Source organism: Phascolarctos cinereus, unplaced genomic scaffold, assembly GCF_003287225.1.
Source record: "Phascolarctos cinereus isolate Bilbo 61053 unplaced genomic scaffold, phaCin_HiC Scaffold_1;HRSCAF=81, whole genome shotgun sequence".
NCBI classification, from domain to species: Eukaryota; Metazoa; Chordata; class Mammalia; order Diprotodontia; family Phascolarctidae; genus Phascolarctos; species Phascolarctos cinereus.
The window spans coordinates 234,182,771-234,201,425 of record NW_027555514.1 but is presented as its reverse complement, the minus strand read 5'-3'; the positions used below and the strand labels follow the sequence as shown (position 1 = coordinate 234,201,425).

The 18,655-nt window shown below is 38.6% G+C and overlaps 1 long non-coding RNA gene across 2 annotated transcripts in view; it reads right to left on the bottom strand.

Moving 5' to 3' along the window:
• Positions 1–5,150: 5,150 nt before the first annotated feature.
• The window catches only part of LOC110211048 (uncharacterized), a 59,021-nt gene continuing 45,516 nt past the window's right edge, over positions 5,151–18,655 (bottom strand). Inside the window, exon 3 of one of the 2 annotated variants that reach the window (XR_013482747.1) lies at positions 5,151–11,320. This is a non-coding gene — a long non-coding RNA (uncharacterized LOC110211048). Of the gene's footprint in view, positions 11,321–16,899; positions 17,097–18,655 lie in introns of those variants that run through there. The other variant, XR_013482748.1, reaches the window with a different exon arrangement.

The window sequence follows — 18,655 nt, the reverse complement described above, 5'->3', positions numbered from 1 at the left end:
CAGGGTCTGTAAAGGGTGGGACTTTAACCAAGATTTTACCAACTTCAGGCTAGCTGGCTACTCACTACATCATACTGTCTCTGCATTTCAGTAAGAAGAAAGATTTGTAGGCCCCAATCCTGAAGGTATCATTCTTCAGCACTGACATTTCGACTGGGGGCTTCATGATGGACAGTACTCTTCCTCATCTTCTTCTTCCTCCTTCCTTCTCATCTTTTTCTCATCATTGTTTACCTTTTATACAGTAACTTGATGTGAAAGATAAAATCTGAGTTACTTTCAAAAAGTAACTTTAAAATAAACACTTAATTAGGTTTTATTATGGTTACTAATAAATTAGCAACTCTTCTAGGACTATAATCCTAAGGATCTGAATCTTGGGGCAAAACAAAATGAGAGGGAAAAGGAAGGCAAGTAAGAAGAAAAAAGAGGTAAAGATAGAAGGGATAAAGAAAGAATTTTCAGTCTCAAAAAAAATAAAAGGCAATGGAGAGGATTCCCCCTGGGCTCCTAAAAGCTGTTCTAACACTTATTACAGTAAAAGGGAGTGGTGAGCTGGCTGAAAAAAAAAAAAGTTATTCCTCTATTGTGTGTCAGGGGACTGTCAACAGAGCCCTTGAGTCTGCAGAAAGCAGGAAGAAATTCTGAAATAGGAGGCTTAAGGCAGCCGAAGGCTCCTGAAGCCTGGGCTGGGCGTAACTAGTTGTCTGTGTAACAGTTGTTCCAGGTTTCTTCTTTTTTTAAGCAAGCTTTTGGGACTTTAGTAAAGACAGTAGCCAGGATAGCTGGACAGCTGCAGAGATTTAAAGGTCTTGAACTCTGGTTTTCCATTTTCTCCAACAAAAGAAGCTTTTGTTGTTGAGGGGTTCAAATTACAAGGAATATTGAAAAATGGTTTCATTATAGGCCATATCATTTTAAAAGATTAAAGACAATAACCAGGACTAGGTAACTCTGAATTTAATTTAATTATAAATGTTAGGTTCTACTATGAGATACAAGTACAACTCATTGAAATATCTAACAGGCACTTAAAGAAAACCTGCCTATCAAATCACTACAATTTAATCAAGGACCCAAACTCCCAATTAAAGTCAAGTAAAAGGACAAATTCAAGGCATATCTAAACCAGAAATAATGCCCCTGACCATTCAAGCAGGAAAAGGATTTGCACCTGTGATCATCCAAAAACTCTCTGGTTTTTTGGGGCCAAGCTCCTTTTGGACCTTTATTCTAAAATGTGCCTCTCCATTTCCCCTTCAGTGGAAACTTCTGTGCATCGGGATTCTAAAGCGATGGCTTCCCCTGGCCCGTCCTTTGTGCCTCTCTGCTTGGAACATCAGAGATGTGGAACCAATCAGATGTCTCAGAGCAAGGACTTGCCCACTCTTTACAAAACCCAAGACTCTTGACCTTATCATTCAGCTGACCTGGTACGAAGATATTGAAGAGTTCCCCTAGTGTGGAGAAGGGATCTCAGGTAGTTCCTACATCAACTAGAAGAATCAAAGGAGGTGTGATGAAGCTGTATGGGCCTTTGCTGGGGGCAGCTTCTCCCCCTTCTAGGCACTGACCTCCCTCTTCTTCTTACCAGAGCCTCAAGACCATGATGCCTGAGGTCCTACAACACCTGAATTGTTTCTTTATTTATTGCCTACATTACAGACCTTGGGTGAGCTATTTACAATAAAAAGCTATTATGCTGTAGTCTGCCCATTTCTTTTGTTAAGCCTCCTGTAGAGTGCTACAGCAGACTGGGTCAGCACCTAACATAATTTCAAAGCAATCCCAGACATTTTCAGAAAGACCTGGGAAGAATCACGTGAATCAACACAGAGTCAAGTGAGCAAAAGCAGGAAACAAAAATTGTGCCATAATTAACATTGTGAAAACAGAGAGATGCTGTGCTTGCCCACATTGGACATGTAAAGCAAACTATGAGTTATCTACCTCATGTCACAGCTATTTAAGGTCAACTGATGATTCAATGCTCCCTCCATCTGTACCAGCCCATGGAATATGTTCGTGTCACATCATCTTTCAATGGCTTCCTTAGTTTAATAACTCCCAGCCTGGGAGTGGATCTTTCAAATGACTGATTTGTCCACTCCACACCCAGCACAAATAAACTGCAGCTTGGCAAGAGGGTGGGAGGCAGGCAGGAAAAGAGTAGGGAAGAAAGTGGTTTCTCTGTGAAAGAGGAACACAACTCCAACAAAGGTGATTTTGTGGAGAAGGAAGCTGGAGGTCAATGTGCCCATCTCCTGATGCACAAAGATGTCTCAAATTTCAAGAATTTGATGATGTGGCCAGACAGGGCTCATCCTGTAGTCACAGGGGTCAGCAAACTATGGCCAATGGGCCAAACTGGGCCAACTGCCTCTTTTGTAAGACCTGTGAACTAAGAATAGTTTTTATATTTATAAAAAATATATTATTTTTTTAATGTAAAAAAAAAACATTCTTAGCTTGCAGGTCATACAAAAAGCAGGCTTCCAGGTGGGATTTGGCTCACTGGGCTTAGTTTGAAAACCCCTGGTACAAAGCTGGCATCTCAGAGTCAGGAAGACCTGGGTTTGTGTCCTGACTCGAGATTCAGCTTGTGTGGGCAAGGTACTTAATCTTTTAGTTTCCCCAGGCAGCATTCTGACACTGCAAATTATAGTTCAATTACTTTTCTTCATTGGTAGATGAACTTTCTTCACCTGGGAGTACCCCATACCAATGAAATCACTGGATCTGACCAAAAAAAAAAAACACAACCAGCTGAAGCCCATTAAAATACCATTCACCACCATATTTCAAGTACTGTAGGACAGTGCACTATGAGGCTGGGAACTCCTTTAGGGACAGGAATTGGATTTGTGATTTCATTGGTATGGGGAACACCTAGATGAGTAAGCTCCATCCCCAATGACTGTTGGTGCCTCCTCAGCAACCTTCAGGGTTACCTAGATCACTGAGAGAAGTCAACTAACTCACCCATGGGTCAGAGGTGGGATTTGAACCCAACTCTTTCTATTTAGGGTGGCTCTAATGTTGCCTGTTACTGAATTTCCATGATCTTCATATAAATATTCTTGAACAATGAACTCTGGTCCCCAAAGATTATTTCTCTGTTGCCACCTTTGGTCGATGGCAGGTAAAAGAGAATTGTGATGACCCATGCTGGTTTCCCATGAAAAAATACTCAGTAACAAGTGAGTAGGGCAAAGTCAATTTCTTGTTCTCATTCTGTAACCTGAGACCCACTCACATTCTTACTGCATTCAGATGCCTGGTCTGCTTAATTCCCACCCCCAAGTGCTATCTTTTCCCATGCAGAAACTACTGGGGGTCTTAGGATTGATCCTATAAGATGTCTCACATCTGCTAGGTTTTTGTCATCACTGTCTTCAAATGCTTCACTGAAATCAGCATTAAGAGCCAAGAGTCACTCCATTTTGTTGCCTGGACACTGGCTGGGGGAGCTGAGTGTTACCTCAATTCTCATACTCCCTCAATAGAGTTTCTCCTGAGGGGGAAATCCAGAACCTACAAGGACTGATGTCTTATGGCCTAAGACACAACTTCCAATTGCCCAGGGATCTACCTCCAGATGTACCTCCACTCACTTGTGATGGGGGAGGTTCTCTCAAACAATTTCTTTCAGCATCAACTTGATCCCTCAAACCAAACACTCTTTCTCCATCTTCCACACATTCAAATTCTACTCTTGTTTTAAAATTTATTTTATTTTCAATTCATGGAACAAAACAAGCATTTCCATAATACAGTACAATAAAAGGATGATTTTTTAAAGGTTTGTGTATTTAACACATGGATGATTGCACATGAAACTACAAATCTGTTATGTACAATTTGCTATTCCCTCCAAATACACAACAAAATTACATAAATTTCTTTTTTTTTCTTCCCTCCCTCCCCCCAAGAGATGGCTACCATTAGACACAAATAGGTATATAAATGTAAAATTATTTAATACATACTTTTATTTATCAGTTCTTTCTCTGGATGCAGATAGCATCTTTCTTCATATGTCCTTTACTTTTAATTTGTGTATTTATAATAGTCAAAATTACTTAGTATCTCGAAGTCATACTTAAAACAATACTGCTGTTAACTATATACAATGTTCTCTTGGTACTGCTCACTTTGCTCTTTATCATCTCATGAAAGTGTTTCCATGCCTTTCTAAAATCATTGAGCTCATCATTTCTTACAGCACAGTAGCATTCCGTCATAACCATACACCATGACTTGGTCTGCCATTTCCCAATTAATGGGGATCCCTGCAATTTCTTGTTCTTTACCATAACAAAGAGAGTATAATGATATCCCAGTCACATACAAAGTTATAATTTCTATTTATGAATATTCCTCTATCTTTATTTTTACCTACTATTTTCTTTCTCAGTCTCTCTTTTTACCCTATCCCTGTTACCTTAACTTCTCCCCTCCCCCTCTCACCCTCCACTTCACCCACCCCTCCACAAATCCTCCACCATTCCGTCTCCCACCTGGCAATCTCAATCCACACACCCCTCCTCTCCCCCTACCCTCCCAAATCCCAACCCACACACCCCTCTAAAAGTCCCTCCCCGACCTTGTCCCCCAGCTTTCTCACTTCTCTACATGTTCAGAAGACCTCTACACTCTTCCAGATGTACAAGTTTCCTCTTCAACCCAGATGAGAGTAAGTTTTCAACATTAGACAGCCCTCCACCCCCACCTGTTTCCTCTATATTAGTTTTTCCTTTCACACTCCATTTTTATAACATAACTGCTCTCTTTTACCTTTTCCTACCCAATTTTGTTTTTCAGAACCATCCCATCATACACAACTCAGCCCCAACCTTTCCTTCAAACTGCCTTAACAAGATGACAGTTTGGCATTCTGGGAAGATGGCGGAATGGGGCAGAAATTCCCAGACTTCCTCCACAAACAGACAGAAAATCACCACAAAACGAACATAGAGCAGCAAAAATAAAGGTGTAAAGCAGTTGCCCTCCTAGGATATCTTGAGAGGACCTCAGAGAAGACTTTATTTAGGGGCTGAGGTTTAGTCTGAGTGAAATGTAGACACTTCCAGGCCCACTCCATTGAATCAACAAACCGTTGACCCTGAGGGAAGCAGACTGGGTCTAGGAAAATTTCACCCCAACTTTCACATCATTTACCACCTCAAGAAATTTCCCCTCAGGCACTTTCAACTCACACACTTTTACTTCATGAACTTTCATCTAAGGAACAGCTGACCCTGAGTGAGGGAAGATTGAAGGACCCCCTGATGTTTTGGGAAGTCAGTTCTAGGGGTGCTGACCAGATGGGATCTCCACTGTAGCTGTGGGTGAGGAAGAGCAAACACACTGCCAGTGAGCACGGTGAACCATTTTTGGGACATCATTTCTGGGGCTTAGGTGAGGAAGAGAGGAATCTGGAAGGAGCCCCAGGATAGAATTCAGAAAACAACAGTCAGGAGGGCCTGAGGCCTAGGACAACATTACCCACATCAAGATTAAAACTTGATAATAATAACAATAATAAAGCTGCTAAAAATAAAATAAGATTAATTTAAAAATAAAAAGGAGTAAGCAAAGGAAAAAGAACCCGACCATTGATAGCTACTTTGATGTAAAAGAAGATCTGGGTGTATATTCAGAGGAAGATAATGAGGTTAAAAAAAAAAAAGCCATTCCTACCCTAAAGAGTAGTGTCAAGTCATCATAAGAAATCTTGGAAGAACTTTAAAAGAAATTCAAAAATCAAACAAGAGAGAATATGGAAAAATTAGGAAAAAAAACAATTCAAGAAATCATACAAAATCATAAGAAAATAAAAAGAAATTAAAAAATCAGTAAGAGGGAAAATTAGAAAAAAAAAGCAATCCAAGAAAATTATTAAAAGAAAGTTAACCAAACAGAAAAAGAGACACAAAATCTTAAGGAAGAAAATAAAAAGGAATTCAAAAATCAAATAAGAAAAATAAACAATGAAAATTAGAAAACGATAAAAGCAATTCAAGAAAACTATGAAAAGAAAGACAACCACCTAAAAAAAAGGATACAAAAGGAATTTAAAAAATCAAATAAAATAAACAAGGCAAAATTGAGGGAGAAAAAGCAATTCAAGAAAATTATTAAAAGAAAGTTAACCAATTAGAAAAAGAGGTACATGACCTTAAGGAAGAAAATAAAAAGGAATTCAAAAATCAAATAAGAGAGAAGGAGGAAAAGTTAGAAAAAAAAAATAAAAGCAACCCAAGAAAACTATCAAAAGAAAGTTAACCAATTAAAAAAGGAGATTCAAAATCTTAAGGAAGAAAATAACTTCTTGAAAACTATAATTGGGCAAGTGGAATCAAATAACATTATAAGACATCAAGATATAATAAAACTAGAAAAAATAGGAGAATCTGAAATGTCTCCTTCGAAAAACAATTTGTCTAGAGAATAGATTGAGGAGAGAGACAATATAAGAATTGTCAGACTACCCGAAAGTTATGATCAAAAAAATAATCTGGATGCAATATTAGAAGAAATCATTAAAGAAAATTGCCCTGAAGTTCTAAAACAGGAGGGTAAGGTAGAAATAGGAAAAAAAATCTAAAGTTCACCACTTCTAAAAGATTCCAGGAGGAAACCTTACAGGAATATCATTGCCAAATTTCAAAATTCCCAGATTAAGGAGAAAATATTGCAAACAACAAGAAAAAAAACAATTTAAAATACTGAGGAAATACAGTCTGAATTTCACAAGACCTAGCAGCTTCTCCTCTAAAAGACTGTATAGGTCTTGGAACTTTATGTTTCAAAGAGCAAAAGAGCTGGGGTTACTTCCAAGAATAACTTGTCCAGCAAAGTTGAATATAATTCTGGATGGGGAAAAAAATGGTCATTTGGTGAATTGAAAGACTTTCAGGTATTTGTAACAAAAAAAAAATAGAACTCAATGGAAAATTTGATATAAAAGATCGGGAAGAAATATAAGGAAAGCATTAATGGTTAAATATAAAGTATTCGTTAAGGTTAAACTCTTTACTTACATATATGAAAATGTTATCAGTATTATCAAACCCCACTCTCAGCATGCCACCCAAATATTTCTAACATACCTACTCCACTGATTGGGGTGTATGGGGTTGAAAACCTCCTTGAAAAGAATGATTGACACCTTTGGTATGGGGGCTTGCCAAGCCCTTTTTCAGGGGTGCTCATTTATTTTTGATACCTGCTGTCGTCCAGTTATAAGAAGCTCCAAGAAGCTTTTGCATGAATAACAGTTATACCCTGGTAAACTGTCTCAGCAGACAGGCTAAAACCACATTAAGGGTAACCGATAGTCCTCATCCCATCAGTGAATGAGAGAAATGATTATTAATAATCAATAATTTGGGGAGATTCAGATTTTTCCCCTTTTTTGTTTTTACCTGGAGATCTTCGTCACTGAAGGTTGAGCCAATCTTCTCTTCTATCCAACCCCATCCAATCTTACAAGAATCTCTAGTCTTAAGGTGAATTCCATTCAGTCAAGCTTGGGTTGAGAGGTCTAAATTGCCCAAGGCTGGGGGTGGTCCGGATATAGCGATAGTCTCTCTGTCCTAGGATGATGTGATGTCACTCTCATCCCCTCAGTGGAGTAAGCCTACCTCTCTTTGTGAAGTCTACCTCTCCTTAATTATTAGCCAGTCAGAGTTGATTGACATCCTTTTGAATGCTCTTCTTCCAAAAGAATATATAAGCCTTGAACTCACCATCTTGTTTGTATTTGGTCGGAGAGAGATGGCCAAATGACCATCCTTTTATTAAAATGCTGGCATTATTAGTAAAATGATTAAATTACCCAGAAATTATATCTCTCAAAACTTTTTAAATGCCACAGTTATGGCAACCATGAAAAGATCAGTGCCTTACATGCTAGATTCTTAACCAAAAACTCCCCTTGGCCCCATGTGGAGAGTTCTTCACATTGGGAATTCTTAGTTAGGACTCTGGCTGTGATCTGACTCTCCCTTTTTCCAGTAATTAATTATCTGGGTAAGTTTATATGTTCTGAGTCTATCTGTTTTTAATGCTGCAGTTCTCTAATTTTCGCTCTTACTGGCAGATTTGGGAAGGTCTATTGGCAAGATCCCATTAAGCCAGGCTAACTGGGGCACATTGAGGTGTGCACAAATTGTAGGAAGCCTGTACCAAAGAGGGCTTTGAGAGAAGCTCTATGGGGGGAGGGGGTAATCCAGCAGGGATGTAGCCTCCATGGGAGTCTAGAGTTCACTTTGGGGTCATGGCCTGGGTACCCCAATCTTATTTCTTAAATAGGCAGGACCTAGAAGCTTTTTGCAAGTACTGAGGACAGCTGCAAGGGTACCAACTCTTGTAAAAGCTACTAGCCCTGGGGCCAAACTAGAAACATAGCTTTTACATCTCAACTTTTATTTCTATATGTTTTCATCTCTGTTTTATCTTTGTTTCTAAGATATAGCCTGAATCAGGGAAGGAGTTTCTCTCTGAGCACTTCGTTAAGTAAAAAGCCTATTTTTTACCAAGGGATCCAGAGCTGTAGCCTACAAAGGCTGATGAGAGAAAGGCACCTTTGATTTTTTTAATGGGCAAGTGAAGTGAAATTCAAATTCATGTAGGTGAAATGAAATAGCCACAAAAGGGATTCTTTTTCTGGCATGAAGAAAAACTAAAGAAAAAGCCAGAGCCAGTGTGGGGCAAGTGAGTAATAACTTTAAATGCATTTGCCTCACTTAAAAAATATTTGGCCAGATAAGAGATGAGATTTTGGTTATTTTAGTCAGATGAGCATTTTAACCTTGATTTGCAGATTTAAAAAAGGCTGTGCTTGTTAGAGGGTCTTCAAATACATATTGCCTTCATTGTTTTAAGGGAAAAGATCCTTCCTTTCCTTTCACAGCCCTGGATTGTGATAAGGTTGGGGGGAGGAGTTGCATTAACATTCTTTAGAATTTGTTTTAAGGGACATTTAGAAAAACCTGTAAAGGAGATGAGGGGAGACCAACCAGCTGTGGAAGTTTGACTTCTCTGTAAGGAGTAAAAATGGGGGTGGGGGGAGCGGGAAGAGGCTCTCTCCTGTCCCTTTCTGACTGTGGCCAAAGTTGGAGAGGCAGACAAGAGGAGGACAGAGAAGAGAAATATTAGAAATGAGTAGAATAAGGTGTCATTTGGGATGTGGTTGGAAGTTTAGGGAAAATTTTTGTAACTTGATTTGAAAACCAATGCAGGAAACTGTATAAAGTTAGGAAAAAAATTATGAGAAAGGTGTTGCTATGTGATAATTAAAAAACTATTATATACTACCACTTTTTAAATCTTTTGCAGTATATTAGCTGGAAATAGTGACTCCATAATATAAAATGGTTGGAATAAATAGTCCTTGTATAACTGTTTTTATTTTCTCTTTAATTAGATGCAATTGCCTCATACTTGGTAACTTTATGTGGGTCTTTGGATGTTATCAGTATACAATGCCAATGGTGATGAGATGAATGATTTTCTGTGTAAGGTAATTTGAAAAAGAATTTGAAAAATTCATCTGGACTGAAGCTACCTGATTGGTAATGGGTTTTGTTTCAAAGTTTCAAATACATAATATTGCTTATGGCATTGTTATGTTTCTAATTTTTTTTATATTGTGCAATATGGTAAACTAGCATCAATTTCTCTTATAATCTAGATGTTGTTAGATTAAGAATTGCACTGTTAAAGAAAAAAAAAGAATGGTTAGGAAGCTGTTAGGTCATTTTTTTAGCTCTGCTGGCAACATGCTGTAATATTCCGAAGTACCATAACTAAGAACTTAAACTTCCAGTTTTTCCTATATTTAAGAGGAATTTTCACCTAAGACTATTTGGCTATCACTTATGAAATTATGAGATTGTTAACTAAGTTATTTGGAGTTATTGTTATAATGTTAAAATCTATAAAGTATTTACACAGGGACTGTAACTGATATTATTCTGAGTCTGACTCCAGGTATGACCATCAAGGAATGCTACTGAGCCAATGAATAGATGATGCCAGCAACTCTGTGGGGTTTACATCTATAAACTACTGGTAAAGTTGTCATGGAAAAGGCTGGGAGAATGACTCTTGCCATGGGCTAAGGTAGAATTATCCTGACTCAATTTCCCCAGTATAGAATATCCTCTTAAACAGAAAATATCCCACTTGGCTGACTTTAAGTCTGGCTCAATGCAATTGGCTATCAATATAACTTTTGCCCAGAATTGACGTGAAGTTAGGGAAGCATTACTCCCTTACTGTGTAACTATATCCATATTTTTCTTTCATGACAAGGTTCTATAATCATACCATGTGATCCATATGAACTGAGATCTTTATGTCTTAGGTCAATGCTGAACTATATCTGAGCTACTATAAGATGCAGGTATAAGATTAAAACTATTTGATCTAGAATTTTAGTCCTTTCTACATTCTGAACAACTAGGTGAACAAGTATCTAACCCTGTCATCTGCTGCTACTAGTTTTATATTCCTATGTAAGTTAAAGTCCTTTAATTTCCCTTAATGGTATGGGGAAAATTAAGCAAATGATGCAAAGACTTGTGAAACTGAGATACTATCCTGTTATTTAGTGAAGTTGTTAATATAACTGTCTCAACTCTGTGTTAATGAAAAGAATAGCAGCACAATTAGTTATCTAAAAAGAAGAATGGATTGTGGTCTATCTTGTAAATGACTTAATGAGAGATCTGCTTTTACTAGGGGTTATTCATTTGAATATGGCTAGAAGTTGAAAATGTTTTATTATAAATAACTTACTTGACATGCATTGTTTTGAAACTGACCACTCAATGTATTTATGCCATCCTGGAACCTTTTGTTACAATTTGAAGTTAATCTGGCAACTTTAAAATGAATTCATTTTTGTATTAGAGGACATTTTCTTAATTCCTTAGCAGTATCTCATCCTTCTAATGGGGGAATGAACAATGTCAAGTATAAAATGACCACATTTTATTAAAATGCTGGCATTATTAATAAAATGGATAAATTACCCATAAATTACGTCTTGAACCTTTTTCAACACCACAGTGAGTTGGGGGGGAGGGGGGGAAAGGGGAGAGTGTCTATCCCAACCATGTAAAGACTTCCCCTGGTGGAATGGGTGAATGAGAACAACTTGTTCCAACTGCCAGGAAGGTGGCTGAAGTAGGCTCTGTGGGATGATTAGACTTTGGTCAGACATCGAAGATACCAAGGTACCATCCAATGCATCCTGGGCCATCTCCAGTCATCTTGACTTTTCCTCTGCCACTGGACTTCAATGACTCTAGAAAAGAAGCAAGGCTGATGACTTTGTGCCACTCTGCCTCATCTAAATCCAATTCACTTGCAAGTCAAGACATCACCCTGTGATGTCATTGGTCCTCTTTGAAAATGAAGGATGAGCAACTCCACCTGAATCCAAAGAAAATCTTGGTGTTCTTTTATATATTGGCTAGGAGGTTGGGAGGAGGAAAGGAGAGGAAATAGATTTCTGTTCATTTAATTTTAATTTAAAAGATTTTTAATTTAATTTTAAAAAACAATTGTGGACAGCTGTTTGAACACTTTGTCTTCCCTCTGCAGCTATCAACCTCTCTCCAATTCCCTACCCCAATTCTCAATCCCAACATTCTACAATAATGTGCATACCAATAGGCAGTGCCCATATTCTACATTTGCTCAATATTGTTAATTCTACTTCCTTTGCTTCTTTTATAACCGTCTCCTTCTCTCTTCTCGTACCACGATCAATCTAGTTCAGACCCCTGTCTTTGTCTTTCCTCTTGTAATAACCAAATTGATCTCCCTGCATCAAATCTTCCCCCTTCTCCAATCTGCATGCCACACAGCTGCCAAGATTTTCTTCAAAGTATGAGTCTGACCCATGCCATTCCCCTTCTCCAGAAGCTTCACTGGCTCCCTATTGCTTCTAGCGTAAAATACAAATCCTCCATGTGGTCCTTCTTGTTGTTGTTTAGTTGTTCAGTTGTATCCATCTCCTCCTAACCCTGTGGACAAACACATGCCAATATTGGCCGTGCAGGTTTCTTGGCAAAGATACTGGCATGGTTTGACATTTCCTCCTTCAGTGGATTAAGGCAAACAGGGTTAAGTGACTTGCCCAGGGTCACACAGCTAGGAAGTGTCTGAGGCTGGATTTGAATTCAGGTCTTCCTGACTCCAGGCCCAACAGTCTATCCACTGAGCCACCTGGCTCCCTGTGTGGCCCTTAGCCCTTTGCAGTTGGATTCTAGGCTATTTTTCTAGGCTGATTATATATTTCAATTGTCATGCACTCTCCAGCCAATTTGTCCTATTCATTGTTTTCCATTTGCAACATCCCATCTCTCACTTTTGCGCATATTGCCCCCTGCGACTAAAATGGTCTCCCTCTTTACCTCCCTGTCTTGGAACCCTGCTTGCTTTTAAGGCTCACCTTAAGAGCTATGTCCTTCTGATTTCCCCAATTATAGTGCCCTTCTCTCTTCCAAAACAAAAACATTTTGTATTTATTTTTAATACCTCCAGGGGTGTGCTAGAGCCAACTGCAACTTGCTTAGAGAGCCCATTGTTAAAATTTTCAGTGTGAGCATTTACACCTTGGAAAGCAGCAATTGCTACAAATCAGAACTTGATTTATTGTTTTTTAGTGTCTAGACTTAAGAAAGTGTTAAAAATTCACATGAAACTTAAAAGTGTGCGCACATTTACCAGCACGTCCTTGTATTGTTCTATAGCCTGGGGTCAGGAAGACCTAAATTCAGATACAGTCTCAAACTAGCTGTATGACCTTGGCCAAGTCACTTAACTTCTGTCTTCATTCCCTCAGCTGTAAAATGGGGATTATTTGCGATAACTATTGTGAAGATCAAATGAAATATTTATAAAAATTTTAGCACAGTGCCTGGTACATAGCAGGTGCTTATTAAATGTTTATCCCATTCCCTTCTTTGAATACTGCTTGAGCTCAGCAGAAATGCAATAGAAGGCTCAAGAAATAAAATTATCACTGGACTAGAGACCTAGTGACTGTAGAATAATAAGAACATTAATAATTGGCACTTACATAGTGCTTTAATGTTTGCAAGGTGATTTACATCCATTATCTTATTTGAGCCTCACAACATCCCTGACTATCCTTTATCATAAGGGAGAAAATTTACCCCACCCTACTTCAGTTGATGTAGTCAAAGAAAGCCCAGAGTATAAACACACGATATTTAGTGAACTTACACTAACAATGCAGTGGCATCAATGTCCTGATCCCTTTATGAGATATAAGTACCTCTCTGAGTCAAAAAGGAATCAACCCAATTGGCTGAGTAAACAAATTAGCCATGCTTCTAGGGGCTTTAAATAGCTAAGCCCTAGATGAATTTTGGAGTCTAGGGTGAGAATGATGGAGAACACAGAGCTGGTTATGGAAGAGCCACCAAAAGGGGAGAGAAAAAATTTCCTCCTCCTCTCCCCTCCCCTCCATATTGGTCATGTAGCTTTGACTAGGTGCTTCTTGACCAATAGTAGACACTGTATCTATTGGGGAACAAATACACAAACTTCAGACATTAATGTATGGAGAGAGATAGTCATCTGAGAGAGGAAGCAGCTTTAGGGAGCATGGCACCTAGCATCAGAGGAGAGATGTGGATTGTAGATAGGAGCAGACCCTGGGAACCCAGCTACGCAGAAGAGATGCTCTAATCAAGGGGAGCTTTGTGAAGACTCTGTGAAGAGAGAAAGTACTATCAGGTCCTGTAGCCCCAGGAATTGTGAGCTGCCTTTGACACATGGGCATCCTACCCCTGTGCTTCACTATCTCTCTATTCTAAGTTCAAGCCCATGGATGCCGTGTATATCGTAGGAGAGTATGCCCACAGGTTTATGGGAGTGGGGGTGGTTTTGTTACTACTTTTCTTGCTATGCCCTTTGCTGAGAGCTAATTGTGCTTACTTGCTGATTGTTAATGGAAAGCACACTGATAGGGACTCATGAACTTACAGTTTTGAAAGGATAGACCAACAGGCAACTCACGGAACCTTAAGGTAGCAATCTCCCTCTTTGGGGAGTAGCCCAGAAGGAATCCAATACTATATTTTATTTGCCTGTGAACATAGTGTATCCCCCTAATAGTGGAAATCTTAATCTTTTTTGTGTCATAGACCCTTTCAGCAGTCTATGCTGAAAAATGTTTTTAAATGCATCAGTAAAACACAAAGGGTTACAAAGGAACCAATTATATGAAAATACAACATATGTGTATGTGTATACATATGTATCTATATACATACACATATATATATAGCCCATGAGGATAATATATGTTATTATATATTACATATGATTATATGTTTGTGTGGATACACACACACACACACACACACACACACACACACAAATGTGTACAATGTTACTGGTCCCCAGTTTAAGAAACCCTGCCCTACAACAATACAAGTCCTCTGAGGAGTACCTTTCTTTTGTGTTTATATCCCCAGCACCTAGCATACTTCCAGGCACATAGTAGGTGCTTTATAAAAGTTTGTTCATTAATTGATTAAGGAAAAGGATTGTGGGGACTACAAGCAGCCATATGGACCAATTTTTAAATTAATCCTACAAAAGTAAAGGAGTAAACAGCACTAAGTAGACTGTGTTTAATGGGCCAAAACCACGTCTTAGAACTGGTGTCAGTAATTCTAATCTCTAACTAGAATTTAACTTAATTGGGAGCCAAGCTCAGTGCTCCCAAAACAAAGTTTATTTTTTTTTATTTGTGGTTTCTTCACATAAGTAAAATTCTAAACAAAACTAACAGCAAAATCAGATCTACTAGGATATGGACAACAGTACCCAACAAGCTACAAGGTGGAAAGGTACACATGATGATATTTACCACCACCCTTGGCTCTGCCTTCTCCTTGCTCTCCCTCCACCATTCCAAAGAAAGCAGCTTGTTCTATGGTCTATCAATTACTCAGTCAAGGGAAGAAGTCCACCGTCCATCAAGTCTAGCCCCCAAAGGGTGGCCTGATCTCTCCTAGTTGCCCCAGCTTCAGTATCAGTCTACTTGGTATGGTCTGGAATACGACCTAAAATCTCTCTCTTTTATCATTTAGCGCAAGTCCCTATTTTTCTCTTGGGCTGCTTTCACCATCACCCCCCTCAGTCTCAGCCCCTTCAATTCATAGGATTCAATAAGTCACCGTTAGTAGCCACATGATTTATTAACACAGTCAGATAGCATAAGAATTTTTTTAAACCATTAAAATGCTTTTTAAAAGCAAGTTGTTTGCGTGTGTGTGTGTGTGTGTGTGTGTGTGTGTGTGTGTGTGTGTGTTTTGCCCCACTTCTTTTCTCCACTGGTCTGGGAGGAACAGAAAGAAAGAGAAGGGAGTAGATAGTTTAAAAAGTGATAAAGAATTTTTTCAGCTTGCTCTAAGGAAGCAAAGGAGGAAAGAAGCTCATAGTGAGAAGTCAACTCCATCTGGCAACATAAGCTTCTAGTTTTGCCCTGATCTGGCCCATCCTCTCAGACTTCAGGCCAATACCCAGTCTACATGGCAGGTGTTGCTGTGGCTCCATGATCAGTTCTGCAAAGAGGACTCAGTCTGTGCTCTTCTGCCCCCTACTCACAACCAGACAAGCAAATGCAAGCCTCTTCTTTCACCCTCTCTATTGCCAAAATAGTCTTGACGGAAAAGTAAAGGGAATGAGCACCTAAGAACCATGAAAACATATACCTACACCAACTTCCTCATTCAGCAAAGTCGCTATGATACCTTTTTACTCGGGGAGGTCTTTCTAGGGGATCTTGGACCTGGACTACACAGAATTGAGATGAAGTTCTTAGGATTATTTAACATACTTAAAAAAAAAACTTCACCAAAGCCGTTTTCTTTTTTAAACAACTTAAATACAAAATGAGAAAAGAAAAACCTTTCCATGTACAGAGCAGAACATAAGAGAGGATTCAATACAAAATAACAAATTTCCATTTCAAGAAAACCTATGCAATAAATACTACACATTGTTTTTAAAGTTGCCTAGCTTTTCTGCACTTGCTTCTAGGTTTTCTTTTGTTCTCTGTTGCGCATGTTCAATTTTATTTTTTCTCTTCTCTCCCATCCTTCTCCTTAGAGAAGGCTACAAATGAACTTGAATATATATACATTTACATATATAATTACAAACATAAACATATTTATACACACATATCAACACACACGTGTGTGTGTGTGTGTGTGTGTGTGTGTGTGTGTGTGTGTGTAACACCATACTATGCATAGTTCTATTCATCAGTTCTTTCTCTGGAGGTAGATAGCATCTTCCTTCATTTGTTTAAGTCTTTTCATGTTTTCCTAAATCAGTCAATTAATCAGGTTTTATATCACAGTGGTATTTCATCACAATCACATATACACAGCTTGTTTAGCCATTGTCCAATTGAAGGACATCTATCACTTTAGCCAGCCTGATAGGTGTAAGATGATATCTCAAGGTTGTTTTAATTTGCATTTCTCTAATTAATAATGATTTAGAGCTTTTTTGTATGATTATATAATATAGTTTTGATTTCTTCATAGAAAAACTGTTTGTATTCTTTGACCATTTATCAATTGAGGTATGACTCATATTCTTATAAATTTGACAATAAAACCATTTTCTTAAAAATTAGCACAACCTGTTTTTTTAAATGTTCCTGGGACAAGGTCCTATGCAGATGTTAGATATTATTAATTATTATTATAAATGCATTGCATAGGAATCACAAATTAAACAAACTTTCCATTTGGGATGGACATCATTTGTATATAAAAAGAGAGGGCATACATTCTGAGTCATTTTTCCCAGTAGGGGGAAGAGGTTAGAGAATGTGGCATGCATACAACCAGGCCTGGATTATGACTGAGTTTGCTTTTTGTCAAGTTAACTCGCCAAGCGTTGGGCCTCTCAACTCCAACAAGGGGAGGGGATAATGTTGAAAGAATCCAGAAGAAAGCAGCAAACATGATTAAAGGCCTGGAAAATGTAGCTGATGAAAGAAGGAACCAGGTCTGTTTACGCTGGATAAAAACAGGAAAAAAGTATTTAATCAAGGTCTACTCCAATAACAAGACTACAGAGTACTTCCATGCACTGAGCTATGAATAGGGTTTCCTTACTAATAGTTGTTTGAGGTAGCACATTTCACTCTGGCAAAAGCTATTTACTAATTCCTGGAGCCAAGTATAAGGAAAACAAGTGGGTGATGTCTCCTGAAAACAAAGTGACACTATGAGCGTTTCAGTAGCAACCATCATGCAGTGCATTGTGAATCAAGTCAAGGAGTATTAATTAAAGACTATGAATTAATGCTGGCATATTGGTTCTTCACAGATATGTTTACTATTCACCCACCCAGACGTATGGCATTACCGTGTGGGCTTTAACCAAGGTAAGATGCCAGCAGGAAGGAGTGTTACCCAAGAGATTATAAACCTGGGAGTCTCCCATGGCATCGCAGTTGGCATGTTGTTCCGGGTGCTTCTAAAGGGCACAAAGGTTTACTTCAAGGCTAGAGAAAGTTGTTCAGCGTAAATTTGCAGGGATGCTGGAGGAAAGATGGCCAAGTGGAATAAAAGTAAGCTTTAGGACATGTAGTCTGATATTTCTAAGCCTATTTCTGCCTTACTATACCCAAGGTTCTGGGACTCCCTCAGCACTGGGAAGTCCCAGCTTGGGAACTCCCTTCACTGAGACCAGTAGCAATCTATGACTAAAAAGATATGCCTTCAGCACAGGGGTTCTTAATCTGAAGGGCTATGAACTTTGAAAATATATATATATATATATAGCTACAATTCAATATAATTGGTTTTCTTTGTAGTCCTATATATTTCACACATTTAAAAAATGTAGGGGTTTATAGGCTTTACCAGACCACCAGTGGGAACCATGACATAAAAAAATGTTAAGAACTCCTACCCTATGGAGTTGTCTGAGGTACAACTAGCTTCAGTGACTTGCCAAGAGTCAAATGGCTAGTAATCAATCAGCCAATCAATCAATATACATTTATTGAGTGCTATAATGTAAGTGACAACATGTCACAAAGGTAGACAAGGTCTAGAAATAAAAGAATAAGCATTTATCAAGTGCCTGCTATGTGCCAGGCATTCTTAAGCCCTCTATAATTATTATCTCATTCAAGCCTTGCAAAACCCTGCAAGGCAGTCGCTATTACAATCTCCATTTTGCAGTTAAGGAAACTGAGGCAGACAGAGGTTGACTTACCCTAGGTCACACAGCTAGTAAATGTCTGAGGCCAGATCTGAACTCAAGTCTTCCTGACTCCAGGCCCAGCCCTCTATCTACTTGTGCCATCTAGCTGTCTCTAAAATTAATAATAAACTACTGTTGGAATTGAAAAAAGAAATGTCAACTCTATGCCAGACCATATACTAGGCACTGAAGATACCAAGATTAAAAAAGAAACCATGCCTGCTCTCAAGAAGCTTCATTGTATGTGCAAAACACCTAGGGCTTGGGACTGGATCTTTCTTTTCATTAATACTGAACTCCCAGATGAAATATTCCCTCCACCAATGCAGGTCTGCACCTTCTCTACAATGTGTAGTCTTTG